At 42.3% G+C, this 7,005-nt stretch overlaps 1 long non-coding RNA gene across 1 annotated transcript; it reads left to right on the top strand.

Annotated features, from left to right (window-relative positions):
- Positions 1-216: 216 nt before the first annotated feature.
- On the top strand, positions 217-5,170 carry LOC123609821. Its single transcript, XR_006717974.1, has 3 exons — positions 217-482; positions 1,533-1,603; positions 4,678-5,170. It is a non-coding gene; the product is annotated as an uncharacterized LOC123609821 (long non-coding RNA).
- The last annotated feature ends 1,835 nt before the right edge of the window (positions 5,171-7,005 follow it).

Raw genomic sequence — 7,005 nt, 5'->3', positions numbered from 1 at the left:
GCAGGTGGAGTGAAATCCCACGGTCCTCACGACCGTGCTTTGTGTGTTTACAAAGCGGTTCCTGGTGGCATTCCTCTGGCTCACACTGGGTGGACCAGCCCGCGGAGGCCGCGTCTTGGTGACGTGAGACCTAAGAGTCGTTACTGGAATTTTCTCCATTACAAGTTCCTGCCTTCTCTCTGCAGCCTACTTCCGCTCACAGACGAACCATTTACAGGAGGCTGTGCGGGCTACCATCCCCACTCCTCCCCAGTGCTCCTCCTTCCCTCTGGGCCTGAGAGCTATGCCCTGACCCCAGAGTGCTGGCAGGGGACCGCGGTCATCCAAGCTCAGCGCGCCTCGTCACTTAGCCACTGGGCACCTGGCAGCGAATTTATTTATCTTCAGCTTCTTCGGTGTGGGCGCCTGGTGCTTACGATTTCGCATCGATTGTGACCTGACCCCGGCCTCCCGAGGTCAAGTATGGTATTCACCGATTACAGGTAAGGGAAGCAAGAATCCGAAAGGAAAAGACAGGGAAGCTCACGTTGACTGAGGATCTGCTTTGTGCCCACGACTGTCTCAAGCATTTTACAAACATCATCTCAGACCTAAACCGGACACCGTAAGAAGTAGGGTTTGGAACACACGTTTTACCGACGAGACACGAGCTCCGAAAAGTTAGGAAGTTTGTCCAAGAACCTATATAGCTAATGAGGGGTGGATGAAGAATACAAATGAGGCCTCCTCCCCAAAGCCCATGTTTGCCATTTCGCAAGGGTTCCCTCTGGAGGGGAGTTAGCTTTTCCAAGTTGACCCAGCTTGGATAGGAGAGACTGAGGATTCCGACTTAGGTAACTCTGACTCTGAAGCCCATGAAAACTAGCATTTCATTGGGCTAATTCGACCATTTAAAAAAAAAAACTCGGGTGTCCCGGGCAGATCCAAAAAAGTACCACGGTTCTTTCATTCCTAAATTCTGATCATTTGTGTGTATCAGTGTGTGGTTTGGGGAATGAGCGTAGCCTTGCAAAAGAGGCGAAGAGGTCCTGAGGTACGGTCTTCAGCTAGCTTGCTCCTTCTCGAAGCCTTGGTGATTAAAGTTAATTGAAACCTGGGTGTTTGAATATAAGCACTTTATTCACAAAGCAATGGGGATTATGCTGGTGCCATCTAATTGCAGAGGTCACGCAGCTAGAACACAGACAGAATCCTGATGCATTTCTTAAGCAGCAGAAAGCATCAGAGTTCAGATATACAGAGAGAGTATTAGATACTTTCCTTAGAAGCCGGAGCAGGGGGTAGGTGCTTACGGTAGGTGGGAGGTGGGAGCCTTTTACACAGGTGAAAGATTGGAAGAGGCTGAACTCCTGCTTTGAGCCTTGGGACGAACATACTGTGGGACCTTGGGCAGAATGCTTAACCTCTCTGAGTGGTCAGTTTCTCCATCTAGACGAGGGGATGGGCAGGCCACGTCTTTGTGTTCATCTACGTCTTGCATTTTATAATATTGTGATGTAGTTTTCTGCATTTTGCTTATATCTGTTAAAAAGCCAAGGCCTGTGTAATGGAACTACAGCTAAGACCGAATTCGTCTAGAAAGCAGAGTCAGGGCAGCCTGCTGGTAAGACTGACCTTTAAGGGTCTCCCTTCCCCCTGTCTATTTCCTCTTGGCCTTGGGCACCCAACAACAAACAGCATGCGTCTTGCCTGCTCGTGGCATCTTCCTTAGATCTGGTCCTTTGCAGGCAGCTTTCCATCCACAGACTTTCCTAATGGGCTTGGGCTTGCTTCTCATACGTCCTCCAGACCTGTCTGTTCCGGCCTCGTCCTGGGTCTCACACAGAGGCAGTAGGCACTGAGGTTCTAGCCCTGGGGTAAGGCCATCTGGGTTTTAATCTCGGCTTCATCATCCCTCAGCTGGGTGACACGGGGAAAATTACTTCGCATTCCTGTGCTCTAGGTTTCTCCTCTGTGTCAAAAAGTGTAGCACAGTGCGTGGCACAGGGTAAATGAGCACTATATATTATATAAAAGACAGGACTAGATGTTTCTGGGTAGCTAATGTGACCTATGAAATAGTAGGTCACTTACGTACTCACGGATGGCTATGACCACACATTTTTCTATCCCTGAACACGAACGTGCGTTTTTCCCATCCTTGTATGTTAATGAGCCGAATGGAATTCTTAGCAATGACTTCCCGTGGAGGAGGGCGTGTTGGGTAAGAACCCCCTTCAGCAGTCCTCACATCACACGACGTAAGCTCCCTGTGAATCAGGGAGCTGGCTCTGTGAGTGCACAGTTGCCAGTGTTGGGCAGAAGGCTGTCCACGCTTTCCAGCAGCCCTGATGACAGCGAGCAAAAATTACTAGAAGAACCACCAGAACTGCATTTCTTTTTTTTTTTTTTAAATGTTCATTTATTTTTGAGACAGAGAGAGACAGAGCATGAACGGGGGAGGGTCAGAGAGAGAGAGGGAGACACAGAATCTGAAACAGGCTCCAGGCTCTGAGCTGTCAGCACAGAGCCCGACGCGGGGCTTGAACTCACGAACCGCGAGATCATGACTTGAGCTGAAGTCAGACGCTTAACCGACTGAGCACCCAGGCGCCCCCAGAACTGCATTTCTTATTGCCCTCTTTAAATAGTGTTGGCGTGGCAACTAGATGTGCTTATACACACACACACACACACACACACACACACACACACACTACTAGAGTCCCCACTAGGCTCCATTCTAAAAGGACTATGAAAGCATCGTGGGGCATCTATAAAGCTCTTATTTCCCTCTACATCAGTCTTCAGTATTTCTCTACTTATTGGATCCTACACTACACTTTATGCTTCTATTGACTTCAAACGAAAAAAACAAAAAAAGGCTATGCACATTGGTGTAATCTCTTATTTTGAAATAATATTTTATTTTTCAGAAGGGTGTAACTATTCAATGGAATTGCTCCCACTTCAGCTCAGGTCATGGTCTCATGGTTTATGAGTTTGAGCCCCACATCTGGCTTGGTGCTGAGAGCTAGGAGCCTGGAGCCCGCTTCAAATTCTGTGTCTCCCTCTCTCTCTCTGCCCCTCCCCCACTTGCATTCTCTCTCTCTCTCTCTCTCTCTCTCTCTCTCAAAGATAAATAAACTTCTAAAAATTAAAAAAAAAAAAAAAGAAAATCATAGAGAAGGAAACAAACTAAATAGAAAAACAAATCAAAAGGATTCAGCCTTGGGGGGCCTGGGTGGCTCAGTTGGTTTAAGCATCCAAGTTCAGCTCAGGTCATGATCTCATGGTTTGTGAGTTCAAGCCAAGCATCGGGTTCTGCACTGACAGTAAGGAGCCTGCTTGGGATTCTCCCTCTCCCCCACCCTCTCTCTCTGCCCCTCCCCCACCCTGTTTCTCTCTCTCTCTGTCTCTCCCTTTCAAAATAAATAAATGAACTTAAAAAAAAAGGATTCAGTCTTTTACCAATGCCATGCTTTGCTCCCTGTATTCATTGAGTTTGACATTTGAACATTTATAAAAGGCTTGGTATTACGTGTGCGAAGATTTTCTCACATGTCACAGGCTTTTTCTACAGAATCCACTTGCCAACTTTAAGTATCACGATCCAATGAGGGTCAAGTGCCAGTGTGACTAAACTCAGGTGTCTAAATGGTTTGGTTGAATAACCAATGGGGCTTTTTTTTATAGAACCCAACCTGGTCAGAGACTGGTTCTAAAAGAAACCATGTACTTTGTTAATTAGGGTTTTCTTTTAAATAAAAAAGTTACAGTAAATATTTTGAAAAGCAAAATGAGAAAAGGACATGTAAAGTATTTTTGTCTGAAGCGGAATTAGATTCAGAACCTAGAGCAGAGCTTCAAAAGCCAAACATCCAGCTGAAGTTACCACAAACAGCTCCATTGAGTGGTGGTTTGGGAATAAAAATGAGAGATATCTGGTATTGTTTTTCTTTATAAGATTTTTTTTTGTATTTTATTCTTTGCCATCGGCTAGGAGTCCTGACTGATAAAGATTATTTTGTGAGTGAAATTAATGAATAGAGTAACCTCTATAAACCTCTGGTGGGCTACTGACCATGAACATGGCCACATGTCTTCTCCTGCAGGAAAAATATCACATTACTTAGACATATTCATGAGGTATTTCTGCACTATGTTTTTAAACATATTTTCTTTTGCACACTTTCCTTACAATAACTATCCCTTTCATCGAAGGAACATCGAAGCAACTTCAGGGAAAAGACACACAGGGTAAGATATCTGTATTTGAAAAAAAGACATTAAAATATCAGCTTCAAAAAGCATGGGGGAGAAACCAGTTATGTTTCCCCTTTCTTTTCCAACACAAAGGAAGTAAGAAATTCTTTCATGGTTTTTATTTGTTTTTCAAATCACATTGTCCTCAACTCTTAAAATAATAATCTTCGTTGACAGTCATTTAATAATTGTGAGTGATCTATGACTTTATTATAAAATATTCATCTAATGATCTATTTCCTTTACCCCAGGGGCCAAGTACAAAGCTAGGGAATTATCTTGGTGATACTTTTAATAACTTCCTGTGGGATTGCAAACCTCAATCAAAGCTGACTCTGCAAAGGAGTTAATCACGTAATTTCACAGATTAGACACCACAGGGTTACTAATGAGAAACTTCAGTTTAGTGATACACTTTTTTTTTTCTTCCAGGAATATTTTGAGAGGCCTGTAACCTTTGGCTGACACCCAGCAAGGCTATTAGTTTAACCATGGGATGCACTACCAAACGCGTAAGAGTCAGGGAACTTCTTTTCTGGAAAGTTGATTGTAGGAATGGTTCGGTTAAAGAGCCCTCAGAAACAGATGGAATGGGTGAAAGGGGAAAAAAAGACAAGCATAAAAAAACTTGACTTCCGTCGGTTGGCATAATTGCAGCTTCTAGTGTCTTTTCAACCATATGCTCAAGATGGAAACTGCAGTTCACATTTAAATGTCACGCTGCCCTCTGTTCCATAAACATGTATCATCCACCACTAAATATTTAGATCTGAATTGTTGGAACTCAGTTCTGTGCCAGGGGTAGGGGGATTAATTCCTCTCAAGGTCCTCACGTGATGGATCTTCCGCTGAAGTAAACATCCGAGAAGAGCTCACACTAAAGCCATAAAATATATAAATAAAGTTTAAAGTTTAATTAAGTCAACATTATTTAAAGTGGTTGTCATATTTTACAGTGAACTTTCCATGTTTATTTTGTATGACTCCTCATAAATAGCCCCTCCTGATCAGACAAAAAGCACAGTGAGGTTAAAGTCAAGGGCTCCAAACTTAGGGCTGGAAGAAGAATATTCCTGAGTCGGGGATAAGGCAACTTTGCTTCCCATTCTGCTTTTGTCGTAAAAGCTAGCCTGTTAGCTAGAAACTGAGTCAATATCTTATACAGATAGAATGCTTGAAAATCCTTTAAGGCTTCATCTGTTGGACTATGGGGAGATCATATATACCCACACAGATAGGAACAGAGAGAAGCAAATAAAGGAGCATTAACTCAAGTGATAAGACAGTTTTCATTTTATTTTATTTCTTATAAAAATAAGAAACATAAGAAGAAAAATAGCTGATTCAAGTTTACATTCATACTGGCTTCTTGAAATATTTTTTCATAAAACCTCAATCATTTTAACGTACATAACTCCCCCCGCCCCCTCATCAAACATAAATAAATTGGTCAATCTAGGACACTTGATTTTTCTCCCTTAATCAACAATCACACACTTTTTCTTGTCTGATGGATATAGTACTTAAGGAGAGAGAGCATGTCAAGGACACAGATCAGCTGAAGTGAATGTCTTACTGGACGATGTTGAAGCACAATTGAGAGTCAGCATGGACTTTCTCTTTTTAAAGCAAAAGCTCCCTCAATAGACAGCTCTAGTTCTCCCTACAGAAAAGAATCTCTGTCCAGAGATGTATTTAAGCCTGTAAGGAAACTTTGGGAGTCGGAATAAGCCTCTAGCGGTCTTATCCAACCCTGCTGTTTCATGAGTATACCATAGCCAGAAGACGTTGACTGTGCCAGTTCACATTGCTGACCGATGGCAAAGTGGATCTAGAACACATGTCTGCCAATGCCCATCTTACTGCTTTCCTATCCGGAGTATTGATATCATAATACGCAAATTTGCAGAGTAAATGCCTGGTAGGTATAAATGATGCTCTTGGAAAAGACGTTCTTGGAAAAGTATCTACCATGGTTCTTAGGTTGCATATTTTCAGAAATCAGGTGATTTGATGCACAGTGCTAATTACTGTTCTTCTGTCTCCTTGAGTGTAAAATGCAGCTACTATGAGATACTGATTAGAGATACTATTCGTCAAGTGCATCCTACAGAAACACAGTAAACACCCTAACAACGGTATCGGTTACCATTGGTCTCATGTCCACATTTTAGAAGCTACATACCAAGAGCAAAGTGTCTTTCCAGACTACCAGGTTACATGTATGGCTGGGGATGATTTCACTTCTTTTCCTAAGTTGGGACTCACATTTCATTTTGACAAGCCCCCAAAGAATCTAGATAGATTTGTTTTCTGGAGTAAAACTACGTATCAAATGAAAAGACACATGCTATCAAAATGATTTATTATCACTTGGACTAGAGTCTGGGGTTTTAATGAACCGAAAGAATTTTTAAAACATGGCTGAAATTTGACAAGGAAAACACAAAATTCATTTCATTCTTTTCCGCTGAGAAAATGTCTCTTTACATCGTCACACTCAGGATATTGAAATGTGACAATTAATCATACAGCCAATGATTTGGAAATATGCAACATCCAGTTATATGTGTATATTTTAGTCCATTCCTCCAAGAAGACTACAGGGAAAAAGCCCTACTACCAGTAGCAATATGAAAACTACAACCATTTCAAGGACTTATAACACTACCTACAAACTCTCTACTCCGTTTTGATTTTATTAATTTTTCTCAACGAACTCCTTCCATAATTCTTATGTGAATTTTTGGTTCCAGATCA

Source organism: Leopardus geoffroyi, chromosome B2 (genome assembly GCF_018350155.1).
Source record: "Leopardus geoffroyi isolate Oge1 chromosome B2, O.geoffroyi_Oge1_pat1.0, whole genome shotgun sequence".
Taxonomy (NCBI): domain Eukaryota; kingdom Metazoa; phylum Chordata; class Mammalia; order Carnivora; family Felidae; genus Leopardus; species Leopardus geoffroyi.
The sequence above is the reverse complement of the archived record's forward strand: the minus strand, read 5'-3'. Positions and strand labels throughout refer to the sequence as shown.